Genomic DNA, 24,487 nt, shown 5'->3' with positions numbered 1-24,487 from the left:
TGTGATGAGAATACTTATTTCTGTTGTGTGGTAAATACGTAAGCGGACAGTGTTATAACCCGTTACCAGGAAACGACTAGTGAAGACAGGACTTTATGTGTGCTGTAGTTACAGTGATATTTGGAGTGTTTAAGTCAGTGAGTCAGTTATAGTTACTTGCAGTTACAATCCGTAAGTGGCGAATAAATCCAATTACCAATCCAAACCCCTCTGTAGTCACTCATACACGTGATAATATATAATATTGTCGGGTATAAGGATTTCGCTTGACTAAAAATAATGGGTTCTGGATTTGATGATTTGGTTAATTAGTACGTACTTCTTTACAATTACAGTCAACTGTAATAGCCCACACATTGAACTCCTTCTGAACAGCGTCTGTTTAACGAATTTCTATGAAGAATTTCCGACTTCATTAAGTGTACGAATACGCCCTTTCATAACTGCCACGCGACCCGAATATAATTCACCATGTCTAAGAGTTAACTGTCCTCTGCTATTCTGTTTGTTGTCACCTGAATATTATATTTAGTAAATTGTTACCTGGCAGTGACACGTTCGTTGCTATTCATTGTAGCGGGAACGTGATTTCCGAGTCGTTGCTCAGCAATGGACGTCTGCACTGGCTCAAATATTAGGCAGTGTTTACCGAGTCGTTGGCTAGCAATGTATTATTCCGTTGCAGTATGTTTGATTGCTTCTATTCCCTCGCCCAGAAAAATCCCCCAAAATATTTCATTCGAACGAGCATCAGACATTCTGCTGAGTATCCTGATATGTTCGAGAGATCGATCCAAGTTTGTATATAAATTTACAGATGTAGCTTGCGAATATTTAAGAGCTAAGAGTAATTAAAGGGCAGCGTAAGGGAGAACCATGACAGGAATATGGATTCTCATGACAGACGGGACTAACTAGTCTCACTATGCTCGGCGCGGTCCGTGCTGGGGCCGACGGCAGCTTTGTGTTTAAATGTAGCGTGTGGCAACAACCAACACGCATCATGTCATACTCTGATGCTGGAGACAGGGACGGTGTGTGAAATGTCAGGCACCAACTGCACACCGACACGGTTGGTCGCGCGAGAAGAATTCATTGAATCGAAGTACCGTTTATCAGTAGTGAATAGGCAGAATACAAGCTAAACGAACTTTATATCGTTTGTTGTAACGTAGAGTTATCAAATTTTGCCGCGCAAAATATATAATATGTATGAATCTTGGGATATATTCGGAGGAGTTATGTGCGAGAACAGAATGACCTTTCGGAATAGTGGACGAATCAGTATGGAGCAGCAATACTGATAGGAGAATTACACTCTTTTCTGTCTTCTGAAAATTAGTAACAAGTATTCTTGGTAAATTGTGTTTCAGATTTCAGTGTGATGATTTATATCTTTATTAGAGGCTCCCCTTCTTAAGTATGCAGCAAAGTATAACACGCAGCATTCAGTGTACCTGACATCAGGACTGTCTCGCCTTAACAGTATACCGTACACAATAATCCTTTCATTTAGTTCCGTAATCATTTTTCACAGAAGGTAGGACTCCTTGGACGAGTGATCAGCCTGTCGTAAGGCGGCTACCTAAACACAGGACAGCACAAACACAGAAAAAAACGCATAAACACACCAAACATCAATTCCCTGAATGGGATTCAAACCCACGATCCCAGTTTCTGAGCGAGCGAAGACAGTTCATACTTTAGATCGCGCGGCTACTCCAACTGGTGAAAAATATAAAATAAAGCTACAGACCAAGGCTGTTGAGGCAGGAAACAGCCGTTGCTATGAAACAACTGAGTAAAGTCGTTTCCGCGTAAACGAATTAACGCAACAATTGAGGAGCTGTGTTTTCTTTGCAGTCCATGCCGAGGGATTATAAAAAGGACAAGGAAAGTGACTGACGTCAGTTGAGTTTCGGATATGTGCCTGGGAGCAGAGGAGTTGAGGCATCAGAGTGTAGTAGTTGGGTGGAGTTCAAAGTCCGGCTGTGAAAACAAGACATTATATGTGCTGTAGTGCAATGATATTTGGCGTGTGTAATTAATGAGACTGTTATAGTTCCTGTCTTAAAACCCGATGTCAGGAATCGGCTAGTGGAGACTGCAATAGACTTAGGATACTAGAGGACGTAACAGTGAATTGTAAAGCGTGGAAATCAGCGATAGTGCTATATTACTTGCAGTTATAAGTGCAGTAAATCCAATCATCCAATTCAAAACCCATCTATAAGTCACGCACACTCCTTACACGTGACAGTAATTTTACATGGTGATTCGTTTTTTGTTACAGATTGTATTTGTGAGTGTAGAGATTGTAGGTCAATCAATGCTTTTAATTTATTCCTCTGTAGTTTAATTGTATAGTCAGTAATAAATAACTCCGATACCACTTGCAATGTAAGTGTACTTATTTGGAGAGTACAGAAGTGGTCATGTGTTTCTGGACACCCTGCGGCGGGCTCCACCTGTAAGCAAACCACCCACTAAACGAGGCAATAATTGAACCCGCTCTTCTTTCATCCACTGAATACTTGATACAGCGCTAGCTAAGTAACCACAACAAAGAACGAATATGCAGATGTTGTCATTGCTTCGTCATGCGGTTGGTATTCATTAAACTCCATGGCGGATTGTTGGTTCACTTCTTTTGTTTGTCAACTTTGTGTTCATTGTAGGTCACTTGAAGCAGCGGTCTCGTCAGGTCACGTGCGGCCGGCTGCGAGAAGCGGGAAATGCATTCAGGTTCGACGTGGAAACCTCCTTGAACACAGAAATAAATTAGCGATCTCATGGAATATTGTCTTTGGTGAGAAGCCAACGGGTGTTTTACAGAATCTATAGTTTCATTGCCGGCCGGCTTGAGGTTCTCACGGCTCTGTCTATCAAGATTACGGCCATCTGGTTTGTAACACCGTGGAATTCAGATAAATCCTGCCGTTTCAGAGGAACATATCACCTCCATCTTCAGGATTAAAAGGAAGCCAAACAAGAAGTCAGAATGCGAAGGGGGCCGAGCTGAGGCGGGTGCTCTCCGAACTACAGAGTGTTACGGACCGAAGGACTACATTATTTATTCCCGTGTTCTCACGAGACCTCCCGAGTCCCTATCCTGATCCAAATGCATCCAATCTACTGATGGATTCTTTTGGATTTTGTATTTAGTATATTCATTATGTCTTGGCCGTAATCAGACAGCCTAAGGCCTCGGTGCACATACCTTACTTCTAGATGTTCTGTTACAATTGTTGCTACATATGCAGCCATTAGGGTTTGACATGTATAGGGGCTGGGAACAAAACCGAACCACCAATGCTGGGGATACCGTACCTGTTCATTCATAGGAAAACCAAGGCCCTAGATAAGCTGCACCACTGTACTCTGATTAATATAGTCTCGGTGCTTAATAGAACTGGCTCTGGATCGGGTTCAAGGGTGAGCTTTTGGGTTAGTGTGTCTGAATATTTGTTCTACGTACTGAATTAGTACAAAATTTAATAGGCCTATGGAGGGAGCCTGTGTTCCGGGATTGAAATATTAATAGTATGTACGCGTCATTATGCCCCCGAGGAAGGACAGTGTTGCAAGTAAATCGACGGATAGTAAAGAAGAAAAGTAAGTTAAAGCTATTTCTGTAAGAGGCCATGGGGACCCATAGGGTTGTGAGACGCCGAGTCTCTCGCATTTTCTAGACAGTCGGCTCACAGATGTGGATGTGGTTGTCATCCTTACTCGCCGGCAGGCCACTTTTAACCCCCCAGGAAGATTGCTGGTACTAATTTATATTAGAAACTGAGTCGATACCAAGGCCATAATGGGACTGGAAGGAGTAGGTTACTTTAAAAATCCAATGACCTCATCCGGAGTCGACCACGCGACCTTCTTGCTTGTGGCGTAATACTTCAACCACGCGGGATTAATTTACTAGACACCGTTATCTCCGGCGGTCTCTTTATATTGAGTTCAAAAGTTCCATCTTACCTAACTGCTCACGCTGGTTCCTCCTTCGCGGATTTTTCTTTTTTCTTCTACCCTGAAGATGGAGGAGATAAGTTCGTCCGAAACGTCGGTTTATACTATGTGTACACGGCGCCACATCCCAGAAGACAATCTTCTCATTTAAAATTCATTCACAAATTTATGTATACAGTTATATTGACACTTAAAATTAAAGTGATACACAGGATCACAATGAAGTACAAAGTTAAGGTACGGCCACACAGAGCGCTACGTACGCTATGTTTGCTATGTGAATCGAAAAATATCTCCCTTTATTGCCAGTGTGACTGGCCACACAGATTTCCGTACGCTACGTACGCTATGTTCCCTATGTTAGCTGCGTCGCAGAGTACACAGCGTACGTAGCGTACGTAGCGCAGCGCTCTGTGTGGCCGAACCTTTAGTCACATGTTTCTTGTACGTACAGATCTCATTTTCACAGAAATGCAATTGAGACTAACAAGGAACTTTACACCAGATATCCTATTAGTGTCTGCTTAGTGGAACCTGTTCCCTACTTTACTTATTCGAAATAAAAGGAAATTTTACATGTAAATACATTTTATTTTGTATAAAATTGGACTGCTTCTGTTGTTCTTCCACCCGAGTAGCCGCAAAATTTCACAATCTGTGAAAACATGTGAAGTACACATACACATACCCAGTGAGGCCGTCGTGTTTGCGTCATGGGGGAAGAATCAACAGTTCGATAGTTTTTTGATAACGGACAGGCTTGCATTTAATTTCGTTTGTTTTATTTCAGTCAGAGGCATCGGTTTTGGTCGTTTTATCACTTGTTTCGCTGCACATTTTTTTTAATTCGCTTAGTAGGGGTTGGGTCCAACTTGGGCCCACTCTGCACGGCGCCCACTGATTGGCCTATTCTACCTGCCCCGGGTGATTATGATGATGGAGAATTTTGTGGAATGAAGACTGGGAAGGGAAACTGAAGTACTGGGAGAAAACCTACCCAAGCGCCACTTTGCCCACCACAAATCCCACTTGACCAGACGCGGGAATGAACCTGGGCCGCCGCGGTGGGAAGCCAGCGACTAACCGCTTTAGCTAAGGCGCGGCCTTTCGCTGTATATTATTGGTGTAAAGTTGCGTTCGAACTCAGCAGAGAATTATTTCCTTTTTATCTTCACCTTTCGCCACTTCTCCTTTTTTAAATCTTTCACATTCTTGTCTCCTTCCCTTCCTTCTCTGTTAAGATAATTAATTTATATTTCTGGTATTTGGATGGCATGGTTTTAAACACACAATTCTGCTTGTAAATACTTGAAGATGCTGCGCCGTAGAGAAGGACATAACAAGCACACATCGGTGGCTAAGACAAAAAGACTTGCCTTCTCTGTTTGCATATAAGAGGATCCTGGTGTATATGATTATGCATCATAGTTCCTTAGTGTTTTCAAAATGACGTAATTGTCCTACTTTGTTTCTTGGCCACTGAGTTCGAAATATCTGACTGGAAAACAAAAACTGTTTGCTTCGTACTTCTAATCTCTTACCCATTCGTCTTCAGTTCTCAGTTCCTACTGAAACAAACGGTTGATCACCACAAGATATGTAGCGCTGTTACGGAGAAAAGCAACATAAAAATCGCAGAAGAACAACCATGCCAGAGTAGGGTTTTAACCGTAATCGGAGTGTTTGGGCGACGTAAAACAGCGCACCCATCCTGAGTAACACAGGCGTTAGCTAATATATAGAGCTACTTGATGAACCACTTCTACTCGGTGTTAGCGATTGTATGTTGCACTTCGAGTTAATTGCTGCTGCAGTCCATAAATCAAGTAACGCGAAGATATTCATGATGTGCATCCATTTTGTGTAGTTGTACTAGCTGACACAACGACGTGCTTGAGCGGGTTAACTTCAAAACAGATATATTTTGCTCGAGAGGCCCCGAATGAGGCACGCCAGATTTGCAATAGGGAATAAGTAACCTACATTATGAAATTGTTTGTAACGTCTTTGGAGATAAGTAGTTGCACTTTCCTACTGCTCATTGGAGGGCCCTTCATATAAACCTGTCACCTACTTGAGCGGTCTGGAAGAGGAGAATATTTCACACTGCCATCTGCAGGCCACTTGAACTTAGCAGTCCCTCTTCAAGGGCATGCTTCAGACTATGTTTAACTAAGCCCACAGTCTCCTGGGATGGCATTTCATGTAGTCTAGAAAATGACTGAAAGTCACGGGGTAAGTGCCGCCTTCGTCTCGACTCCCTATGGTAAGACTTTCTGAAATTTCGGACTCCACACGACAGACTGACGACCAGTCGGTTTTTCTCTTCTGGGTACTCTTGTTGGCAGAGGCAATGAGCAATATGATTGGGCTATTACACTGGAAGGTGACACGGCCCTTTTCTTCTTCCCTTGTCAAAAACTTAACCATGTTTACGAGAAGTGTCAAGCAGGTATGTTCTTTTCCTTTCCATTCTATTCTAAAGAGGGAAGCGATATGTTACTCCGAATTGTGGGAGTCTTTTTACATTACATTACAAGTATTAATTTTTTTACGATTATATCAACAACAAAAATTGCTTATACCCCAAGTATTCGAAATATGGCGTTTTCACCCTAATGATTCTGAGTAAATTTAAGGGCGGTTTTTGTATCGCATGGGTGTATATGAAAAGAAGTAGTCGTTGCCTGAAATAAGGCATAGCCCAGGAATTGATNACCCCAAGTATTCGAAATATGGCGTTTTCACCCTAATGATTCTGAGCAAATTTAAGGGCGGTTTTTGTATCGCTTGGGTGTATATGAAAAGAAGTAATCGTTGCCTGAAATAAGGCATAGCCCAGGAATTGACCTGAATTGGGCTTTCAACTCCTTCCTATAGCAGACAGAATTAACAACACTGTTATCTAAGTTGTGCAATGAAATTAATGAGATGAACTGAAAAATGCATGTAAAAGTTTTGCAAAGAAATATACAGTCTTGAAACAGTTGGAACCACGAAGAATGAGATCTTATGGATTAAAATATCATGTAGTTCGCAGAGAGCCTCACATTTCGGAGGAACATAACGCCTCTACCTTCAGGTTCGAGAGGTAAGAAAAATAAGATATTAGCAGAAACAGGCAAGAGGGTGTGCTCTTGCTAAATTCAACAATTGCAGCAGTTGACGCATCCTATAGTTTCAGAGCTGGACAGCGAGAGTTGCCGTCTTACCAGTTAAGTTCACCTTTAATTTGTACCACGCGTTATCATGTGTTGTGAAGCCACAAATTATAGACACTTTTTAATTTACGTGACCTTTGTTTAGGCCTAATCTATTGTCTGCTGTTGGTGCTGCTCAAGATGGTGACAACGTACAAACCTTTGATCTTAGAAGCCTGATGCACTGATCACATTAAACAGACACGTTGCTTGGTTACTAAATTATTGATCAGGCTGAGTGGATCCTAAGCTGGCCACGTGGCCAGATTAAGGGGAACATCGTGATGTGTATGATCCTCTCTTGTTACGATATCGGCATGTGGAGAGGTGAGACCGGGATGCTGTGAAGATGTTTACCGTGTTCAAGCAGTGCCCGAGGAATGTTTTCTACGGAGAGATCCAGTGGATAAAGGCAAGCAGTGCCCATGCCTTCAAGTTTTTGTCAAGATTTTCATCTACAAGGAAATGCTCTCTGGTATAATTAAGAGGATTAATTATTCCGAGAACGGGACGTAGGGCACTCCTCTTTAAGCCTCTTACGTTGCTGTCAAATTCACATTCGCGTATTACTCATCAAAATCTCAAACCATGGTCTGGAATTCGAGCCATGAGATTATGTTTTCAAGTAAACAGGTTAACTACAGAAGAAAATAGCCATGCTAGTTTAATGGTGTAATTCGGGTTTTAGGAAATCCTATTTTTTTTTCCTGTGGCGCCACAGCCCCAATTTGGGCGTAGGCCTACCTCCATGAAACTCTCCGTTTCACTTCGATTTACTAGATCTTACACATACGGTAGGACTCCTTGGGCGAGTGATCACCTCGTCGCAAGGCCTCTACCTGTAGACAAATGCAGAAAAACGCACACAAACATCCATGCCCTGAGTGGGGTTCGAACTCACGATCCCGGCTTCCGAGCGAGCGAAGACAGTGCATGCCTTAGACCACTCGGCTACCGTGGCCGGCAGGAAATTCTATTACCAAAATTCTATTCGGTTTATATGTGATCTTTATGGTATGCATCCTTCCGTATGTAGTTCACTAAAAGAATATGATTTGAGGTAGTCTGTATAAAAATAAGTTCAGAAAATAAACAATATAGACACTGTCGTGACAACATCTGCTTTATTCTGCTGTTGATTTCGCTACATGTTTCGATTCTTACCGGGGTCTTCGTCAGTCTTACATGAATACTTGGTGCCAGTTTCCTAGTTGCGTCATTTATTCAATATGAATTCAAATTGTGTCTATATTGTTACCCTATCCTAATAATACATTTTAATATTTAAAATATTTAAAATTTGACATAAAAATATTAGAACAGTTAACAAATTAAAATTAAAACACGTAAAATTGAAATTACAGTTGGAATTCCAAGTTAATACGACTAATAGTAGTCAATATTATACATTCAAGTTTCTGTAACTGCTACATATCTTAACGTGTTATGATATTGTCACGTTTTGGGTATGTTACGCGACAAATAACTTCACGCCGTCTTGGATATAGCGAATTTATTGAACACTCGCACTTACATTTACAGAATTTACAGTTCCACGACTACTGCCATCGACAATATCACAATTACTTCTCCTGCTTCCATTCACTCCGGTGAATGCAACTGACTGGTTCCTCTCTCTCACTGACAAATACTCCTGTTATGTAGTTTCCGCACTGACAACACAGAAAACAGTTACGTGATAGCTTTCACTTTTGCGTGACGTCGTGTTTACCGATTGCCTAGCAACAGTCGCTGCACGGCCTGACCTGTTGCGTGACGCCGTGTTTAAAAAGGAGTTGCTGGGCAACGCTGCGTAGCAACCAGCACGCTTCGGCTCGACTCGACACGGACAAACACCGCTTTCCTTACTGTTGCGTAACCTCGTTTCCACTCTTGCGTAACTTCCAACCGACGGTTTATCAAGGATCTGTCTTCGTGGTAACTCGTTTCACCTCCCGTTGCCCAGCAACGGTTAGACATGTCACACTGCTCCCTTCTTAAGGCTGTTCGTCCTGAATAGCCTAACAATGCATCACCGGTCCTATCCGTCCGAGGCTATTCTTGCAACGTTTTCTTTTTTGTCTGGCTCGTTGTTTGCTTTCTTCACGTTGTCTGTTCTTCAACCGCTACATCCACTTCCTTTTTAAGACCAGCTCGTCTCGAGCGGTTTCCTGCTAGCTTGTCAGGAGATCCAGTTGTATCACATTCATCCATCGCACATTCACTCTCGCTTGGGAGGCCGGTGTTTCTGTATTAGCGGCTCCTCCTCGATCCACCCACTTTGTTTTCCGTTTTGGAGGGGCCGACCCCTCCACAAGGTCCAATTCTTGTTTTGTCGTAATCCGACAGAAGATCCGGCTATTTGCTTCGCGATATTCCTGCCGACAATCTCGTAGAAGATAATTTTCCGAGTTCCTCTTCTTCCTAGTTGTGATTGATGTCCTGATCTACACCCTCCGATGGCATTCTTGGTTGTCACCTTTTTCTTCAGGCATAGCGGCCGTCTGCCGCCCACGTTCTTTATTCCCGACCTTCCTTTGTGGATAATCCGCGCTCTTCCTCTGAGTCCTCGGATTCTTTCCTCATACTTGGTCCTGGTACAGTTTCTCCTACCGACGCTTCTCTTGCCCCAGGCGATTCTTGGACGACCGGACATCTTTCTGCCGGTTTCCTTTCTTTGCCGTACCACTTTCGCACGGTGGCTCGTCTCTCTGCGGGCGACGGCCAGTCTTTTTCTTCGGCACCCATCCTGACACTGGGTTCGTTGGTTCATTTGGCGGCGACCCTCGGCGGCCAGTTTTCGGTCCGTACGCCCTTCCTTCTTCGGTTCTCCGATCGGCATTACTTCGGCGTCTTCTACGGGGACCTCTCGTTGTTCTGCCGCCTCAGGTTTCATGCCCACTGAGGTCTACTTTTCCTCTTCTAGACTCGCCTCTGTGTTTCTCGGCAGGCCATCGTCTCCATGTCTCTTTCCGGTTTGGTTTCGGCCACCATGTTCTCTTCGCTCGGCCTGTCTGTCAGCCTCCAATCTGGACAGAAACTTAGCTTGGTTGGTTCTAATTTCTTTTTTTGTCGGTTTTTCTATCGGCCTCTGCCTTCGCCAGTATTTCGATTATTCGCTGTATCTCTTGCTTCTCCATTTTCTTTTTTGGCAGGATAACACTCGATGTACTTCTGAATTCAATAATTCTTCCTAGAGAGAGGCGTGTTTAAGTTCGTAGACGCTTCTGACACCAAATTGTCTCCTGTTGGGTAGGTTACGCGACAATATTTTTACGTTATAGTGTTAATATTCTGACATCGGGAACTGCGTGTTGAGATGTATAATGTTATGTTCACAGCTTCGTTGGCTAGCAATAGGTGTCATATTTCTTCCGTGAGTTTGCTTCTGCGGGAACGTGTTCATCAACCCGTTGCCTAGACCACGCCATAGCTCAAGCGGTTAGTCGCTGGCTTCCCACCGCGGCGGCCCAGGTTCGATCCCATGTCTGGTCAAGTGGGATTTGTGGTGGACATAGTGGCGCTTGGGCAGGTTTTCTCCGAGGACTTCGGTTTCCCCTGCCAATCTTCATTCCACCAATTGCTCCACAATCACCCTCAGCTGTAATCTAGGACTGGTACATTAGGCCAGAAGTGGCCGCAGTACAAGGAAGTTAGTCCGACCCCACTAGCAATGAAGAAAACGTTGCCTATCAACGGGTGTATGTGTAACAATTTATTCCAACTGATTATTCTGAGGCCTCGAAAAGAAGGCAAATCGAATAAGATACGAAGGAAAATAAATAGTTTTAATGCGTGATCTGTCTATTGTTTCAGACGCCGTGTAAGTGAATAAATTTCTCAACCCACTTGCCTCGGTGTCGGTATGAACAGACTGGCAGAATAATAGATCGAAGAAGTTTGAAGGAGGGGGGTGGGGGTCGGTTGGATAATCATGAGCCTATAAACATTTCTAAAGTAATGCCTTCTTTTGTTTCAGGTAAGTGTAACGTCTTGTTGGTTACCAGGGCAACGGGCGATTCGAGACCAGCATTTGTTTCAGCGAACTTAGCAGGGAAATACATTTGGTGCAGGGCTGAAGGTTTGTGCTGTGAAATGTTATGCTGAATGAAAAATAGCAGAACAGAAATCTAAAACTTAGAGAGTAATGAAAACGATTTCTAAATCTGATGAAATTATGCAGGTGGAATATACGTTGTTGATGAATAATATTTTAAGTTTAAAATCATACTTGTGTTAAATTGATACATTCCGTTATATGGTCATGATTTCTTATTCTGGATCAGTAATTGATGTTAAGGTATTACGAAAAATGCCGCAAAATGTCTTTTTGAGTTTCAGGTATTCTAAAAATACATCTTCTATTAAAAATATTTTAAATACAAATATTGACTACTTCGTCATCTGGAGCTTCACTGTTTAGGGTGCATTGCCTGTTCCGGCCTTCTTTATCCATCTAAATCTTTGTAGTGTGCCCTCAGTATCTTTGTTTCTGACGCACTAACTTCAATGCAACATTCGATATTCTGTTCACTTGGTGAGTCCTGAAGGCGGGTGGTGTTCAAAAGCAGGACAAACGCTTGCGCTTGCGCAGGAATCCATACTGCTAGTGGACAAGATGAAGAAAGCTTCCACGTTCCTTCAGTAGTCAGTCAGACAGAATTCTGATCCACGTCATGAGAATTTTCCTCCAATTTATGTATATGATCCTTTTATCTTCTTATTGCTTGAAAAATATAGTCCGACTTAACAATGTGGCAAGAGTTTAATTCCTGCCTTACAGAAAATATGCTGTATCTTCATTATAAAGACCAAACAATCAATGTTCCGGGAAATTGATCGCTGTTTTGTCTGAGAATCACACGATATATATAAACAGGGTATGAGGAAGATGCAGAAAAGTTTTCGTGTTATACCAAATGTTATCGTAAAGAGATATAATATATAACCATTTAAGAGTTTAACTGGATATTAGGGAGACCGATTTGAAATATGTGAACAGAAGTGACTCGATGCTGTTAAGAGATCGTGTTCATTAGTGGGTATCGGCGTTAGAAGCATTGAAATATATGGGTCTATTGGAAGATAATTAATTAATTAGTTCTTTGGTTTGTTGATTGCTTCTTTAGTCAGTCAGTCGGTGCAATAATATATCACGGCTTTTGGAATCCAGAATCCTCCTAGCCTGAACAACGAATTAGAATGTTATTTTATAAACAAAGAAAGGTGACGCCGTTCAAGCCATTGCACAAATTTCTTTGTGTGTATATGAACCATTGCTGTGTTAATGGTACTCTGTTTGAGGTGTTCCTGGCGAATGTGAAGTGTTGCGCCGATGGCGCCTGTAAGTGGCAGAGGGTAGTAACAAACAGTGGCGTGGCAATAGCTTGCGACTCGACAATCAAATTGCTTCCCCTGGCAACGTGTCATGACTATATGGGCCTGGTCGCCAACTGCTGAACTCTGCCGGAAACATGTCTGAGGGCGCGTCATCATGAGAGACTGACGTGAGATATCATGCCATTATTTGGAAGCTGCTAGATCCTACTTCCTCCATAGGACGGGAATGCAAATTGCCATATTCTCTATCTCGTTTGTTACACAGGACTGCCCTACTCAAAATATGATGTACTCTAGGAGATATTTTAGACACAGTTTACTGCCTAATGTCTAATTAAAACATAGGCCTATATCAAGTTGAGAAAGAGGATTTTAAGTTCTAGAAGATATTTCTCAAGAAAATGTTTGCACCTTACAAGTTTTGCTAGAGATACGTGGGAGAGATCAGTTTCACATGGCAGTGATTATGCAGTTTCTTCACTTCTGGGATGCGTTGCCCTGTGTTCCATTACACTGATATCTACGTCTGGGAGGGGGGATAGTGCGTCTGTTTGCAGTTTATCAGAATAGAAAGCCAAGCACAGAAAGAGAGAATCTTGATTCAGGGACGTGGCATGGGCAGCTTCTTTGGGTGGTTCGTAGCTCCGCTTCTGGGCCATTTTAACTGTTACCAGTTCATCCACTCTCGATTGACTCCTCTTGTGCCTGAAGATAGAGGATACACGTTCCTCGAAAACGTTTGTAAGCATTTAACAAATTACGCGGAGTCACAGCCCAACCTTCAGTAGAAAACCCACTTGATAGTTTTCAGAATGAGTTTAGCAGAGCGGAAATACCCGTCACATTCTGGACACGGCGTCTTCGATTATCTGTCAAGGGGTCTTGTCTCGTGATTGAGGAATTGTCGTAATATTCATGCCCCTTGAAAGATTTGAAGTGGCAGTTTTGAACTTTTTCTTTCACCATATGTTTCTTGAAGAGTTGAATTAGAGATGACTGTTCAAAGGAGATACTGCACCGTATTGGCACGGCCTAGTTTTAATTTCGTTATTTACCTATAAGAATAGTTTGATATTGTCATGTGGAGGGTTGTGACTATAGACGGGGGTTTGTATTGGATATTGGATTAATTGATCACTTTAAATCGCAGCTCGCAGTTCTACTTAATCATAGTGCCATCGTTAATTTCCACACACTTAAAAATCACTAGCGCACACGCTCGTTTCCATCCCGCTGTGTCTTCACTAGTAGTCGCCGGGTAACGGCTTCCAAAATTGGCCATTCCTCTGCTTCCGGACCCAAGTGTGTTTTCTGAGATGTCAGAATTAATTTGTAAGTATCGTTCTGTGAACGTCATGCTTGAAAATTTGAAGCCCAGTTCGCCCGTAATCTGGGATTAGATACAGGCTGTACAGAATGTGATGAAAGAGCCTTGTACTCATCAAATGAGCTGTATTCGTTAAACCTGTCGTTTAGGTCGATAGATGGAATAGGACAGCAACGAAGCTTTGTGGTCCAGTTTATAGGACATGTTACTTGTGGCGCCGTCTGGAGGGAGAGCTTCGGAATGAGAACAGCAGACTGCACTTAAGCGGAGGAACAAAAGCTTATCGTCATGACGTAGGTCCGGTGGTTGCATATTAATGGTTCTGAGGTTCACAAGGCAACTGTCCCCATATTTCGCAAAGTCCGAACATTATTTCACTGTCACAAGTTCGTACGCATCTTCCTGCAATACAACGTCATACGTGATCACAAGATAAAGACATTCGGATGCATTGTCTAAACTAGGGTAATAAATTATTGCTATCATGCTTTTACAATATATCAACTTTTGACGGTAAATAGGTCATTATTGCCAAACACATCAACCCTGTAAATAACAGAAATTTGATATGTACAGTGATTTAGAAATGGGAAGCTAGTATTTTTACTCCAATGGAATTTAATTTGAATTAAGTTACTGTTTTTATTTCAGAATACCAGCTACATTTTTATTGAACGACACAAAATGGTTCACATAATATTTAGGTGGTTCAAAAATGATTGATACTCCCTCCAAAACTTCGGAAAAGTATCAGTGTCAAATGCGAGCTCGTGTGTATGGGAAGACATACTGTAGTGCCGACTATGGCCACGAGATGACGTTGCTACTGCGCACTGGTCGAAAAGTGCTGCGTCATTCGTGGCGGTGTGCAGGTGCAGTCGTGGATTCTGCGAACATTGACTGTCCGCATACGAAAGGAAGGGTATCACAGACAAATTTTAGAAGTACACAGTGTACACTTAAAAGGCGCACGCGGTAGAAAGCCAGTCGCTTAAGGCTGCTTAGATGTAGACTCTCTCTGACTGAGAAAATGATAAGTAAAATTAGTATGTAAGATTTGAGGCTTTCACGGCGGTGACTATGAAGAAAGCAGTCTGCTTTACCGTTTCTCACGGTGTTGTCGCTTGCAGATTTCTTATACTTTTTCTTCTACCCTGAAGATGGGGGCGATACGTTCCTCCGAAACGTCGGTTAACACCACATATACACGGTGCCAAATCCCAGAAGACTGCTTTCTTCATAAAATTAGTATGTTTTGTAGGCGAAATGGAGCGTTAAGACGAGTGGTATATATCCGAACATTTACCACGGAACTTTAAAAAGATATTTGTTGAGCTGGTGCCGATATCGTATTCATCAGCTTTAGTGCCCCGTGCTAATATAAGGAAAATTTACGATAACAGATGCGCTTTTAGTATTATGAACTACCTATCAGCTCCCGTAACTGAAATCTGTAATCTGCAATGCTTTAATATCGCTGTTTCCTGTAAATTTTAAACTTCTAAGCCATCTTTGGCGGAGCAGGGTATGTTCCCGGAAACGGATGTAAGATATTGAGACCAGTATTAGTTTAATAGTTTTGAAGTTCTCATGAAATCTGACGGACCCGTGTGCTAATAATATAACAGGAGCGGGGAAATAAATTGAAATTTTATGACATCCAGAACAAAACTGTCCCAAGTATGAAAGCCTGAACTTGTGTACACTGACACGGAGCGTTGCCTTTCTATCCATTTTCGTCTGTCTTGGTCTCTTATTTGTCGTTCATTCTGCCTTCCTTTGTGTCTCATCTTCTTTCTCTCTCTATCTCTGCGTATATATCTGTTACTCTCTCTGTCTGCTTTACTTTTCCTCCTCCCAACCGACTGCCTTTATTTCTGTATTTTACATTCCTTTGTGTCTTCTTTTCCACTGATATATATATCTTTCCATATTTATTTTTTTGCTCTATATCTATCTATCTATCTATCTATCTATCTATCTATCTATCTATCTATCTATCTATCTATCTATCTATCTATCTGTGTGTCTGTCTGTGTGTCTGTCTGTCCGTCCGTCTGTCCGTCCTTCCTTCAATCCATGCATCCATTTTTTGTCTGTCTGTCTTATAGCCTGCCTAGCGTCTTATATTTCTCTCTTTATTTTCTTCCTTCTTCATTTCCAGCTTTCCTTCTTGTGTCGTTGCTCTTTGGTCAGTCTGTAAACGTTTTCTTGTAATTTGTTGAATGTCACTCTAAATTTAATGATTACAGTGTACAGGAAATAGAGCATGTGAAGCCTGCGATGCGCCGAATTTCCGAGTGAGAGTTACTGAGAGCAAAGTCTTTCAAACAGCTCGTCGAATCGTAACAGAATGAATACAGCAGCACAGTGGCTCTGCCAGTACACTAAACCTTGTCGCCTCCAGGAAAATTCGTCTGACGAGTCGTGAACCATACTTATGTGAACCGTTGCTGGAATGAGAATTGATAAGGGAAACGAAATACTTGGACATATCCTGCTCCGGTGTCAATTTGTCCACCACAAACCCTGTGACGCCTCACCGCTTGAGCCATGACAAGTGCTAAGTTGGCAGTGATCCAGTTCTTAGCGCTCAGTGTTGCAGTCTCCTATGGAGCCGCAGTGTGTATTCTGTGAAGTAGAAACCCAGTATTTAGATAATATTTAGAATATTTTCAGCCTTCCAGTGGTTAAGAATAGCTGCAGGTCTGCCTCGGAATCAATTTAACGACGTCTGCCCCAGCGTCCCATTGCGGGATGCGAGAAAAGCTTGGAAGGTGCGAAATGAAGGATAAGAGGAGAAGTGATAATGTGGTCTAGAGGGAAAATGGAAGCGTGGAGAGACAGAAGAACGATCAATATCTTTCGGAGAAGCTGAAAGAGATTAATGGATAGAATGGAGCGGGAACAGAGTTATTTTTCGCGATGCGGACTATAAAGGCGCCGGCCACGAAGCTCTGTTTTATTGTATTAATTCCTACTTTCATTGAAGAGCTGTTTTATTTTTGACTGATCCGTCATATTTAACTTGGTTCATCGTGGTCCGTCGCATTAATAATAGTACAAAAGATTATTAAATCCTTCCATTGTGGTTGATAAATTTTGTGTTTTTTTTTAATCTTTCAACCTTTACATGTTTCGGTCGGAACCACCATCTTCAGAAGGACATTATCAATACATACGGAAACTAATATTACAATGTCATAAATATAAAATATCTGGACGACATTAAAGAGGCCTGTTCTTCAAACAAGGCAACCACGACGTGGTATACAATCATCATCCTTTTAAAGAGATTTATAAAGGACACGAACCAAATTGGTTCTAGATTTCAACAAAAAGCTTTATAGACCATACTTATAAATAGCCTAATTTTAAATCTTGCTCATCGCAGTAATTGTTAAAGGATAATGTTTTATATTGTGACATTACAATAGCAATGTCTGTATGTATTGATAATGTCCTTCTGAAGAAGGTCGCTCGGACCGAAACTTGTAAAGGATTAGAGATTAAAAAGCACAACATTTATCAATCATACTGGACGGCGTTAATAATCTTTTATACCACCATCATTAATTTATATTTTATCAGCAACACCTCCTTGAAGGAGAATGTTGTTCCCCCGGAGTGAAAGAATCGCTCTTTTCCACAACTGTCTGCACTGGAACATTTTGCGAGAATGATGCCGGCTGTTTTCTCACTGATACTTAAGCACGTATGGATAGTGACACAAGATGTACTTCCCTAGATCATAGACCCATCACTTCTTCCTGAAAGCGGAAGCAGAGTTATCTTCCAAAATGTTGTATTTGTAGTATAAAACCTAGAGGAAGTGGAATGCCCAAAATATTAAAACTAACAGCAAAAATATCATTAGACACAATCCCTGTTCCGGGAATAGAATTCGGTACTAACGAAATGCGAGCCGGATGCGTGAGATCTTGACGAATTTGTACATATATCCAGTAAGGATATATCGTGATAAAATTATTATAGTAATCATCATTATAATCATCATAGCTCATTATTATTATTATTATTATTATTGGAGAGGGGTGGGTTTCCCATGCACCGCGACCAGTGGTCTATTGTACGTCACCCTGTGATATTCTATCAGTCTCTATACCCTACCGATACTGGTGCGTGCCATCAGTTCCGACTCAGCCAGCGAGTTCGGTCTCTACTGGCTCAGCGGTATCTAGATGCTTCCCCCATCTACCAGAGGCGTTAGAGACTATTGTTGGGCGGGAAATGCCCTTACAAATTTGGCTCAGAGGTCTCCTTGAGGCATGAGGTTCTTTTACGTGCCGTAAAGCTACGACACGGACCCACGGCTTAACGTCCCTCCCGGAGGATTTGTTCCCTGAATTTTTCCGCCCTTAAAAATTCCACGACCTCCGCCAGGTTTGAACCCGCGTACCTTGAGTCATGTGGTGGGAACGTTACCTCTAAACTGCAGAGGCTGCTATCATCATAGCTTTGTATGATCATGAAATTCGAAGCTATAGCCTAAAAAGCTGGAAGCAGAGTCGGAAGCAACGATAAGAACAGCAGATGAGGTGATACTGTGAGCACGCAAGCTGGTGACGCTGGCACAGCACAATATTCGTTTCTCAGTTGTTACCCCTTCAAAGTTCAGCGGTAACTATATAAGGCCTACCACTTGCTCTAATGCCAACGAAACTCAACAATTTGCGAACAAATTTATCTTTATTGTCACGTGTAAGAGTGTGTATAGATGGAGTTTGGATTGGTAATTGGACTAATTGAACTGTTACAAAACATATCTAGAAATAACTGTAACGTTATCGCAAGTTCACACTCTCTACAATTCACTAAAGCACGCACTAATTCTTCTCAGTCTGCTGTGTCTTCATCGGTTGTCGCCTGGTAACGGCTTGCAAAGTCGTAGCTCCCTCAGCTTCCGTGTTCACGTCATTACTGACCAGTGACTGTTTCACAACTAACGAAACTGTAGACTAGTCGTGCTTATAACACCTCAGCACGAACCGTGCAGGAAACACCTCTCTTAACAGTTCTTCTGTTGTTTTATCACATAGTTATTGCAAGGACCTTGTTGAGAACACCTCTTCCTAGTTACTTCATTTTTACTTCTTAAGAATGTGTTGCCTAGTAACGGGCGTGTTTGCAGAGACGTTCCCTGGCAACGGCTGTGTATGCTGGCTTCACAGTTCTTGCCTTGAGCAAATATGCCACAATATCTTGGGTAACAATATTGTAGGCCTCAGAATTAAACATATTTACAATGTTGGTGTTATGGTTATTATTAAAGAATTAAGTTTAAAAGTAAAATGATCATACTAAATTTCTTTTAAATTAGTCAGTTCGTTAACTTTTGATTAAAGGAGGCATGCATACACCTGTTATTTCGAGTTTCGTTTCTCCTGGAAGGGGGCCAAAATATGTCATAATGCAAACTTACCTATCTTCAGCACAATAAGCTGCACCGTAGCAGTGGGTAAGTCCTTTTGTCGTCACAAATCCGATTCGAATGTACTTGTTTATGCATTGGGCGAAAGTTCTGCAATGTTGGCTGTGCTGTTAAAGGAGATGGACCAGAACGTCCTGTTCTCGTCGGTCATGATGATGTTTCGGTGTGGTGACCGTTGCAACACTCCAACTGTGCTGATGTTTCGGGCACGTGCCGACAAAGCAGTCCACACAAACAGACCATGGAGGGAGGACGTGAGATATTATGGCACTTAAATTCTACTGGCACATGTGGTTTATCACGCCGCTTTTAATAGCGCTTATAAAATTGGAACATAAAATTTTGTGTCGTGTTGGCAAATTTTACGACAGTAGTAGTAATTCTAGATTTCTTTCCAGTTCGGCTCATCGTTTATGTTAATTTAATGTTGCAATTTATCAGCCACATGCTCACACGCGTAATTATAGCTTGTGCCAGTTTCAACTCCGGATAATCGGGAATTCTCCAAGGGCTCAAGTACTTGGAATTGGAGCAGGAAATAAATTTGATTAGCCTTATTTAAAGCCTCTTAAAACGTGTTTGCTTTACCCGGTTGGGCGCAAGTCTAATAGTTTAATGTCTAGCTTCATGTATCCAATAGTTCCACTTCAAATGGAGGCGAAGATGAGCGACGCTTGCTGGCTTCGGTCGATGCCTGCTTCGATTAGTATCGCAGAGGAACCGTTCCCTGGAAACGACCTCATGAATCGGAATTGATATCTCCACTAGATTTCCTGCTCTGTCGCGAGTGGAGGAAAGGTGCATAGTCATACAAATATCAACTGAAGTTCTATGTGAATGAATTGTTAATACGTTTCAAGGAAACTGAATATGTCAAATTTACATAGGTCTATAAACGTCAACAGAAGTTTGTGGTGAGCGAATTATAATAGATTTAAAGTTGACTGAAGATGTCAAATTTACATAGGCCTGAAAATGTCAACAGAAGTTTAAGGTAACTGGGTTAACATCAAGAAACAAACAACACATCAATGAAGGTTACTGTCTCCTGGTATCCTACGCCTTCTTATCTGGGAGATATTTGCCACATTCCGAAGTTTAGAAGAACACATATTCTTCCGAAACGTCTATGATCATGATAGAACGACGTTACATTTCAAAAAATCTTCAACCGCTGTCAGAACCTCAAGTCTCCCAAAGAACAGTGTGACAGACGAACAGCTGCAACATACACCTCTTGGTTTTTTCACCTTTCAGTCAACACAGTGACAGGGCTGCGGGTTCGGCGACGGAAGAATCGGCGTTCGATTCCCAGTGGGGGAGACAAGAGTATTTATTTTCTCCGCATAGCCCGGATCTGCTCGGTGACCCACCATGGATATTATCCAATGTCGAGTGGCATCTTTATCAGGACTTACAGAGGTCATGGCGTGAAACTGACAACTCCCATCCATGTACTGCCGAGGCTTAAGTGTTTCTCCACACTTCTTGGCGCAATACTAAGCATAACTAATCACGATGATTTTACCTATAACAATGGAGAAGATTTATGTTATGATCATTTGGGACACCACAGTATGGTAGGATGGCACCAAAGTTCCGAGGAAACATACATAGAGTGTAGTGGCGAAGATGGAAGCAGTATGTCCTAGAAATACTACAATTACAGGAAGCCCGAGACTGTCAGTATTCATCATTATAGCTCGGTATAAGTCTATATAGGCCGGTCACGGTAGCCGAGCGGTCTAAGGCATGCACTGACTTCGTTCGCTCGGAAGCCGGGATCGTGGATTCGAATCCCACTCAGGGCATGGATGTTTGTTTGCGTTTTACTGTGTTTTTCTACAGGTAGAGGCCTTGCGACGAGCTGATCACTCGCTCAAGGAGGCCTACCGTATGTGTAAGATGTAGAAAAAGCGAAGTGAACGGAGTTCATGGAGGTAGGCCTAGGCCCACTGGGGCTGTAGTGCCAAGGAAAGAAAAATAGGTCTATATAGTTCGACGTTGTAAGAACTTGTAACTGCTGTATGTTCAGCTTCGTCAAGAACCGATTCCGAAGACGCCACACACTTAAGGCCCACTGCGAAATCGGAGTTAGCAGATCGTTCATATTTTTTATTAAAGTGTTATGAATGATTTCCAGCAACTGGGATATTCTGGGAACCGCATTCAGCAACCTAGGGACGAGACTAGAGCAGGTCTCGAGGTTGCCGGGATTCCCGTGTTCCCAAGATGTTGGCCAGACATTATTTCAGATGATAGATGGAATATGTCACGATGGGAGCATGAGCACTCTGTGATTATCCGTCGAGAGAAGTGTCATAGCCCAGTTGTTGAACTTTCCCTGAAAACATTGGCTTCCAATCCCCGAGAAGCGCAAAGAGGCCGTACCCTGTGAAGACTGACGCTCATTTGAATAATATTTAAGTCTTCAGCTTCGATCTCACACGAAACACACTGCGTCCCCCTGGTAGAGGCTGAACGGTTAATGCTGTTAAGGAAAATAAGAGGCTTTAATTCTGGGAATTGTACGAATCATGCAAATGTACTCTCTGAAAGAAGTGCAGAGTGTACGAGTGTACAGCTTCCAGTGCGCCCTCAAAGCCACGTACAATGGAATCTGTTGACTTCTAATGTAATGAAAGGGACATATACTTCTAGCGCCACTGTATATGCAACACGCATATCGACAAGGAACAAGAACGTAAAACAAACACAGAACAAAAATAAGGAGAGAAACTTTCATTTTCTGCTCAAATTTCGGTTTAATTCTTTATTGGGTTTATTTTTACGTATTTGTTGCTTCATGCTCTTGTTGCTCCTGCATGCCTCAAACGATTCTGTCGGAGGGAAGGAACGTTTAACTTTCTGCTTATTATGTTCTTGTCTGTACAGTTGTTTGTTTGTGCCGCTGTTTCTTTGCATTGCTCATTTGCTTTATTTCAAGTACGTTAATTTAAGCAGACGTGCTTATTATGAGATTGTTTCTGCCCCTTCGAATGACCACGCAAATTTTCAAGTACTGGCCCTGTCATAGCTCAGTCGATAGTTTTGCCAGTCTTCAGAGCAGCACACAGATGAAGTTGCGCTGAGAAATTTTGTTCAGTAAACATTTCTCATTTCAGCAATGTTTCATATAAGTATCATCAGACCTAACTGCCACCCCCATGACCCCTCTGAGCAATCAGCAGGTGCTGGTATAGTGGGCAGTAGCAGGGGACTCTGTTTTATTCACTTCTGTTTCCATTCCGCTTGTAATAATTCTGTAGCAATGTAGGTGAGCTATGATGTGGTGCTGTAGCGTGGGTGAAGGTGTGTCACCAATCGAAGCCAACCATAGATCTGTTGTATTGACAGTGCCGAGTACATATGCAGTGGAAATATGGACATTACGAATGGGTCCAGTTTGCTTGTTCTTACGGCTTTACGAGACAATGACATTACGCGAGATACAGTGCGTAAGCAGAGACGCAGCTAGAATGATGTGGGGCGAGAGGCGCGGGGACCAGAGTATCATTTTAATGTTTCTCAGTGACGTCATTTCAGGAAGATTAGATCTCTGAATGGAGTTCTGTTAGGGCCCCCCATACACAGACAGTTTGGCCTCCCGTTCGGCCTGCACAGTTCAAGGCTGAAAGGCAAACTGATGTGTGTGGTGCGGCCGGTCAATCGTTTGGACTGTAGGAAACCCGCCAGTCCGTCAGTTCTACCTGCAGGTCGATCGGCAGGCCAAACTGTGTGTGTATGGGGGGCCTTAGCTTCCAGTAGCACGAGACTAGCAGTGGGCAACCTATCATTTAAATGTCTAGTGAGGAAGGAAGCGAGGCTTCTCATATGGGCTCCGATTATCCTCTCTCAGGGTCTGCAGTCTGTGGAAAGGAAGGTAATTAGTCTAAATTTGTGGGATCAGCAATGCTGAAAGCGGGTACAATTTATCTAGGAAATATTTCCTGTGTCTCAGGTAGGTTAATGAACTAATTGGTGGATTTATTTACTTATGTCCCTGTGAATTCAGTGTTCTCTCGGATGGCGTTAGTGAGTTACATATGGGAATGTAGTTACTTTTAGAGGGAGTACTCTTGTCACTGACGTAAATATAACCCCTCTTTTTCTCTTTCTGCCTTAGTCGCTTCACGTAACGACACACCTAGTGTGCCTCACAGATCTAGACACAAGTTCAGCGGACTTACACCTATTTTTCCTTCCCTAGTGCTGTTTGAAACTACAGGGGACTTTTTAGGAATAGCAGCCGAAAGTCATACCATTGTGATAATTTTCACACAGTGCTTGTTCATACCTCTCCCATTATCACAAGAGTGCTGGGACTGTTTGAATACTTAAGGTGGACGAAACACAGTGCTCATTTATTGGTAGTAAAAGTAACTGTCAGACTACTAAATGGACACTTAGTTATGTATAGAGAGTGCACATAAACGAAACTTCTGCGATTGGTGACGCTGTGTTCTGTTCTGATTCGTTCAAATGCCGGGGAAATACTTTTCCCGCAGTGCACCCAATACCTCTGTTAGATAGTACAGGGTGATTCATATAGAACCGGCCCGACCAAATGAGCTGTAATATAAAATATACCATACAGATATTAAAGTAATTTACACATATCTTATCTTGGATTGTGTGCCGTGATCAGAGCAGGTGTTGAAAGTGTCCGCCGTTTTCAAGTAGGCATTAGAAACACTCGCTGTTCAACAATGTACTCCATGACTATCGCCTGCGCACTGCAGACAGTCCTTGACCTTGCAGCATAAGGGCTGCCACTTACCGGATCATGCGCACACCATTCGACTCAGCACGGCCCACGGATTATTATGTCATAATTGTGAGCGGTTATATGCATCACCTGCGGAATTATTAGCAAATTCATCGGGCCGGTTCTATACGATTCACCCTGTACTTTGAGACACGATGGACATTGCAAATAGTCGGCGCAGTGTGATATGTGATTCCAACCCGTCCTGCTACTTTCCTGTTAGTTGTTTACATGCAAATGTAGACAATCGTTACACAAAATCTACATAACTGTAAAGTGGCCGAGTTTTGTGACAGTTATTATTATGCCCCTTTAATACTCCAGGCGAGATTTGAAGAAGACGAGAAAATCATAATCTAATAATCGAAATATAATAAAGATGTAAGCCGAAATTTTTATTATAAGAACCAATGTTCTCCACAGCCGCA

General features: G+C 42.4%; 1 protein-coding gene and 1 long non-coding RNA gene across 6 annotated transcripts in view; one reads left to right on the top strand and one right to left on the bottom strand.

The window, feature by feature from the left end:
• The window catches only part of LOC111868840, a 49,354-nt gene extending 29,891 nt beyond the window's left edge, over nucleotides 1–19,463 (bottom strand). Inside the window, exon 1 of the long non-coding RNA XR_002843573.2 lies at nucleotides 19,283–19,463. This is a non-coding gene — a long non-coding RNA (uncharacterized LOC111868840). The remainder of the gene's footprint in view (nucleotides 1–19,282) is intronic.
• The window catches only part of LOC111868839 (agrin), a 922,237-nt gene that overhangs the window by 137,556 nt on the left and 760,194 nt on the right, over nucleotides 1–24,487 (top strand). The gene's annotated exons all lie outside the window — the stretch shown is intronic.

This window comes from Cryptotermes secundus, unplaced genomic scaffold, assembly GCF_002891405.2.
Source record: "Cryptotermes secundus unplaced genomic scaffold, Csec_1.0 scaffold310, whole genome shotgun sequence".
Lineage (NCBI taxonomy): Eukaryota > Metazoa > Arthropoda > Insecta > Blattodea > Kalotermitidae > Cryptotermes > Cryptotermes secundus.
This window is presented reverse-complemented; position numbering and strand designations above follow the sequence as displayed.